General features: G+C 52.2%; 1 protein-coding gene across 3 annotated transcripts in view; it reads right to left on the reverse strand.

The window, feature by feature from the left end:
* Positions 1-6,000, reverse strand: part of PLA2G6 (phospholipase A2 group VI) — a 60,811-nt gene extending 54,811 nt beyond the window's left edge. Inside the window, exon 1 of one of the 3 annotated variants that reach the window (XM_059186954.1) lies at positions 5,921-6,000. The gene's annotated coding sequence lies outside the window, so the exon portion shown is untranslated. The remainder of the gene's footprint in view (positions 1-5,920) is intronic. The other 2 variants (XM_059186949.1, XM_059186952.1) reach the window with 2 other exon arrangements.

Raw genomic sequence — 6,000 nt, forward strand, 5'->3', positions numbered from 1 at the left:
GCCTACTTGTGATCTCTCTGTCAAAATAACTAAATAAAATCTTAAAAAAAAAAAAGCAGCAGCAGCAGCAGTACAACGGAGCTGAGAAGTATGTGTCTGGTTACCGGGGCGGTGGGGGAGAACCTCGTCCTCAGATGTCTGCTTCCACCTCGGCCATGAACTCCCTGACCCCAAGCAGGTCTCAAGCAAGAGAGAAAGCCCAAAGCCGCCAGGCGCTAGGCCCTACCCCCCCACCTCCTAATCTGGCCAGTTCTCTCTTTCAGAGAAAGAGAGAGAAGCCCTGAATTGTCAAACCTCTGGGCGGTCCTCCCTGGACCATCCTCCCCTGCCTCCCTTCACTCCCATCTCCATCAGAGCCTCTGCTTGTCCTTCAAGGCCCAGCGGCGCCCCCCCGATGGAGGCTCAGAGCCCCCAGACTGGTCCCTCCCACAATGCTCCCAGCTTGCATTAGACCCCTCTGGTCCACAAGCACCCCTTGAGGGCCAAGTCCACCATCCACCCCTACAAGCCCTCTGTGCCTACCTCTGGATGCAAATCGGAGGCTTCCACTTGCCCCGTGGCTCTGCATCACCTTCCAGAGAGAGCCCAAGCTCAAGGGCAGGGAGGCAAGCGTCCACATGACCGGGCCAGCCCACCTCCTGCTCGCCTACTCGAGCCATGCTGCCCCGGAGATGTTCCAGAACATCCCACTGTCACACCTCCACGTACCCGCCCACCCTCCCGCCTACACTGTGCTCCCCACTTCGCTCAGCAGTCTCATGTCAGACAAACGAATAAACCCTTCCTGTCCTTCAAGAACTGGCTCACGGGCCACCTCACCTAAGAATCCTACCCTGTGGGCCTCCTGGGTGGCTCAGTCATTAAATGTCTGCCTTTGCTCAGGTCATGATCCCCAGGGTCCAGGGATTGAGTCACATGTCAGGCTCCCTGCTCAGTGGGGAGCCTGTTCTCCCTCTGCCTCTCTCTCTCTCTGCCTGTCTCTCATGAATAAATAAAATCCTAAAAAAAAAAAAATCCTATCTTGTGCCTCCCCTCCTCTCAGCCCTGGAGGCACCCCTCACCCTGCCCAGCGGGTCCCCCAGAGAAGCATTTGTCCTGTGATAATCATGGTGCATCTGTTGGTTTGAGTCGGTCCCCTCTTTATTTATTTCTTAACGCCAGCACATGGCCTGCTGCTCCTGATGAATAGTGAATATTTAAGAAATGTTTGCTGAATGAGTGAGGACAAATGAGTAAGCCCAAGAAGCCCATGGGCCCTCACGGTCGAGGCCCCTCCCCTCCTCTCTTACTCCCTGGCGGGTGGTAACAGGCCGAGCACCGTATTCCCCACTCACTCTAGGCTGCCCAGCACACCACCACCACCACCGTGGAAAGGCTCAGAACATTTATGGGGCACCTGCTGTGCTTTCTGAGTGGCACTGAGCTATGATCTGGAAAGTCTGGCTTTACACACTGAAGTTCATTTGGGCTCTAAGCAGGGACACCCTACAAGCCCTGTGCCTCACTCCTGACAAAGCCTGGCTGCAGGAACAGACCAGCTGCCCCTGGCGGTGCGTGACAGGATCCCTCCGGCAGCCGGGCCAGGAAGCTGACCTCACGCGACTGGCCTCCTGGGGGATCCTGGGAGCACACCCAGAACCGCAGCAGGCTTCCCGAGCCCTGGCTGCTTACGACAGGATGTCCCATGACTGGAACAATTGGCACAGGCCAGCAATCCCCTCCTGTGTAGCTCAGGTCACCCCCATCCACTGCCCTGGCAGGATCACCAAGGGCACCCAGGCCGGCCCCGAGCACCACGGCCTTCCTTCCTTCATCCCCACCAGCCACGCCTCTCAGCACGGAAGCACCTCACCACACGGTGGCCTCTGCCCTCTCACAAGACCACCCCGCTCTATGGTTGGCCCAGGGTTCCCCCATCTGTTAGCTGTCCTGAAGCTCACAAGGGCCCGTGAAGGAAGGAAGGTGTGGGTGCTATCCCTGTCTGGCACAAAGGGAAACTGAGGCCCAGAGAAAGGATGTGGGAGGTATTGCCTGGCTGCTGGACTCATGGCTTCTTCCCACTCCTGAACTGCACTAGGAAGAGGGCCTGCAAACAGTAGGTGCTCAATTAGTACATAAGATAAGACTGGATTTGGAAGTAGGGCTTAGGTCAAATGTCCTTTCCATCCCCCACCCAAGCCTCTGGGACCTACAAAGCTACCCTCTAGAACAAAATGTGCCTTCAAGTGTTCTCTCTGACCCCAGCTCATCACAAACACGTGCCTAATGCGAGCGAGGAATGGGGAAGGTCCCCCATCACTTTACACACAAGACAACGCGGCTGCATTCATCCAGCACCCACTGAGCACATGGCACCTCACCAAGTATCTAAGGTAACTACCACATTTAATCCTCAAAACACTCCTACGAGAAGGGGACTTCCACCCACATGACACGCAGGAAACTGAGGTACAGGAGCTTATGTGACTTGCCAGGGTCTGAACCCTATTAGTTAGCCTTCGGGAGCACCACCTCAACATCCTCAAACTGCCTTCAGGAGAAAGCCTGAATGGCAAGTGGCTGAGTGCCTTGATTTTCAGCCTCTTGTCCTCCAAAAGCTGAGGCGCCCATCTAAAAATGCACTGCCATTCATACGAGCTGGAGCAAAGTGTCCTTCAGGAAAGGAAAAGGTGTCTTTTTCATTTGCCCTGCTTAGCGGGATCATAGCTGGTGGCACATCGTCCCAGACATGTTGCTGAAGCTTCCAAGGACGGGAGACACCGATAACTTGAACAGATCGTTGGGCTCGTGCCTAAGGGACAGGGTGGCCCATTTTATGAATCAATTTATGATTCACTCTATAAATATTTATCAAGGACCTACTCAGGGGCAAGCATTGTTCTAACTGCTTAGACTCCACTAATCAACTAAACAGACAAAAATCCCAGCCCTTGGGGTGCCTGGGTGGCTCAGTGGATTAAAGCATCTGCCTTCGGCTTGGGTCATGGTCTTAGGGTCCTGGAATCAAGCCCCACATCAGGCTCTCTGCTAGGCAGGGAGCCTGCTTCCCCGCTCTCTCTCTGCCCCCTTGTGATCTCTCTCTCTCTCTCTGTCAAATAAATAAATAAAATCTTAAAAAAAAAAAAAAAAATCCCTGCCCTCCTAGATCTCCTACTTTACCGAGGGCTCTAAATAATAAAGAAGATCAAAAGGCAAAGCATAGGGGCGCCTGGGTGGCTCAGTGGGTTAAGCCGCTGCCTTAGGCTCAGGTCATGATCTCAGGGTCCTGGGATCGAGTCCCGCATCGGGCTCTCTGCTCAGCAGGGAGCCTGCTTCCCTCTCTCTCTCTCTGCCTGCCTCTCCATCTACTTGTGATTTCTCTCTGTCAAATAAATAAATAAAATCTTTAAAAAAAAAAAAAAAGGCAAAGCATATCCATAGGTTTTAGGTGCCGGGTAGATGCTGAGAAGAAAAGGGAACCGAAGAAGGGGGATCAGAAATGCTGAGGTAGAGACTCAAATTTCAGACAGTGTGACCCGGGAAATCCTGACAAGAACTTGACCTTGAGTAAAGACTGAAAGGAAATGAGGCCAAAACCCATATGGATATCTAGGTGAAGAAATGTCCAGGTAAAGGGAAGACCAAGTGCAAAGGCCCTTGGGCTGCAGCATGACTGATGAGTTCCAGGAAAGGCAAGGATGCTGGACACCGCTGGACGCTGGGGAGGTCAGAGAGGTAACAGAGGGCCAGCTGCGTATAAATGAGAGAAGCCATTGCAGGGCCTGGAGCAAAGCTGCCACATTAACACATCACTGGCCAGATGAGGAGTGTAGAGAGCCTGCAAGGGTAATCCGACAGCTTTAGCCAGAGCAACTGAAAGACTACTGCCATTTCCTACTCCAGACGGGGAAAGTAAGTGGGAGGGACAGACACTGGTGGAAGGGGCAGGGGGATGAAGGGGATATATATCAGGAACTTAATTCTAAATACCTTTAACTTTGAAATGCCCTTTTTGAGGTGTTGAACAAGCAATTCTATAAGTGAGCCTACCATTCGGGGGAAAGATCTAGACTGGACTGGAGATATAAATTTGGGAGTTGTCAGAGATGGTACTTAAAGCTATGACATTGGATGAGGTCACCCAAGAAAGGAGGATGGACTAAAACAAGAGAGAGAGAGAGAGAAGAGCCATGTCAGCCATGGACCTATTAAAAATGTTCTCCCAGGGGCCACCCTCTACAAGGAGAAGCTCTAACGAGGCCTCCTCTCCACTACAACCTCCTCACCCCTTCCGCACACACACCCATCTGCAAACACGCACACACACAGCCCTTCCTCTGTCTCTTGGTGATGTCATTCTGCTGAGCGAGAAGTTAAGTTCTCATCGAGGATACGTTCCTAATGAGAAAGGAATCCGTGGAAGGGAGAGAAAGGGCAGCAGTGAGCCTCACAGAGTCTAAGCAATCACATGGGCTCTACTGTTTGTAGGTGACCTCAGGAAACTCATTCACTCTTTCTCATGTTAAATAGGAATAACATTCGCTACATCATGGGTATATTTGTTAAACAAATGAAGAATGAGTGAATGAATGGTAAAAGCTACATACCTACAAAAGAACCTGACTCAGAGCAGATGACTGATAAATACTGTCAAATGCTAAGTGCAGACAGCGGGTCCTTCCACCTGTCTTTCCCTCTTTTGTCATTTTATCCTTTTCCCTTTCCTGGCTCCGACACAACAGTGAAACCACACATTTGTATGGGACCATGCTGGTTTCAAAGCTCTGCCTTCTGCATTTCTTTCAAATTTTCAACCTCACAGCAGCCTTATGAGGGCAGGAAACATAATCCCCCTTCCACGGACAAAAAAACCTGCAACTTGGGACAAAAAACAGCCTCCAAACTCCAGGAACATTTTAGGGCAGAGACAATAACAAAAACACCGCATACAGCCCAAGGGTGGGGCACCTGTGTTGCCAAACCAAACCTGCCTAACATCCTGTTGGGTGGGTAAAAGGGCAGGTGAGGGAAAGACCCAGAAGCTCAGGGGAAGGGAAGGTATTTGTTTGGGGTCACATGAGTAGTCCATTAAAAAAAAAAAAAAATGGGCACAGATCCCTGAGCCCCTGCCCTCCTTGTCCCACACCCACGGACCTGCCCATCCCAGTCACATGGTCAAACAGGTTATGCCTTCTGGTCACCAGCTTCCAAGCCATCTCTGGGCATAGAATTGGTGGGTTGGGAGACGCCGGGGTGAGGAGGCTATGGGTAAGGAGGGAGCACGGTGGGGCGCAGGCACAGATGAAATCTGAGGCATGTGAGAGACAATAAGCCTCAGAGAGAAGCAGAAAGATGGAAATCAGAAAACGGGGAAAGTAAAAGAAAGAAAGAAAGAAAGAGGGTCGGGTAAAATAGACAAGAGAGGACACACAAATAGAAAAATGCAGAAAACAGATAAAGTGGGGGATTAGGTGAGAATACAGAGGCAGAAAAGTCGGGAGCAGGTAAGAAGGGCACAGGAAAGACAATGGGACAATCAGTGCAGCCCAGAGTGGAAACTGGGGGCCCTGAGAGGCACTGAGAGTTGGAGGGAGACGGGAAAGGGCTGACCAAGGAAGCTGGGTATAGAGGGGAGACACACAAGGGAGACCGGGGTACTAAGGAGGAACCCAGGGCCGAAGCTGGCGTCCCTGGGGAGGTCACAAGTTCGAAATGAGACAAGACCTGTCACAGGTGGAAGTTGGGGCACTGGGGAAATCAAAGGGCGGAAGCTGCGAGCACTCAGAGGGTCACACAAGGGTCAATGGAGGACACGACTAACAACTGGGGAGCACAAGCGAGGTCCGAAGGAGAGTCAGGGTGGAGACCACGGAAACTGGGGCGAGCAGGAGGTTTGGGGAAGGGCCCCCCCAGGCCCCGCCTCCCCTGCGCCGTCACTCACCTCAGCTTACTCAGCACTTCTACTTCCTTCTACTTCCGCAAACAAACTAGGCCGGTCCCACGTGACGGCCTGGCCACTGC

This window comes from Mustela lutreola, chromosome 8, assembly GCF_030435805.1.
Source record: "Mustela lutreola isolate mMusLut2 chromosome 8, mMusLut2.pri, whole genome shotgun sequence".
NCBI lineage: Eukaryota > Metazoa > Chordata > Mammalia > Carnivora > Mustelidae > Mustela > Mustela lutreola.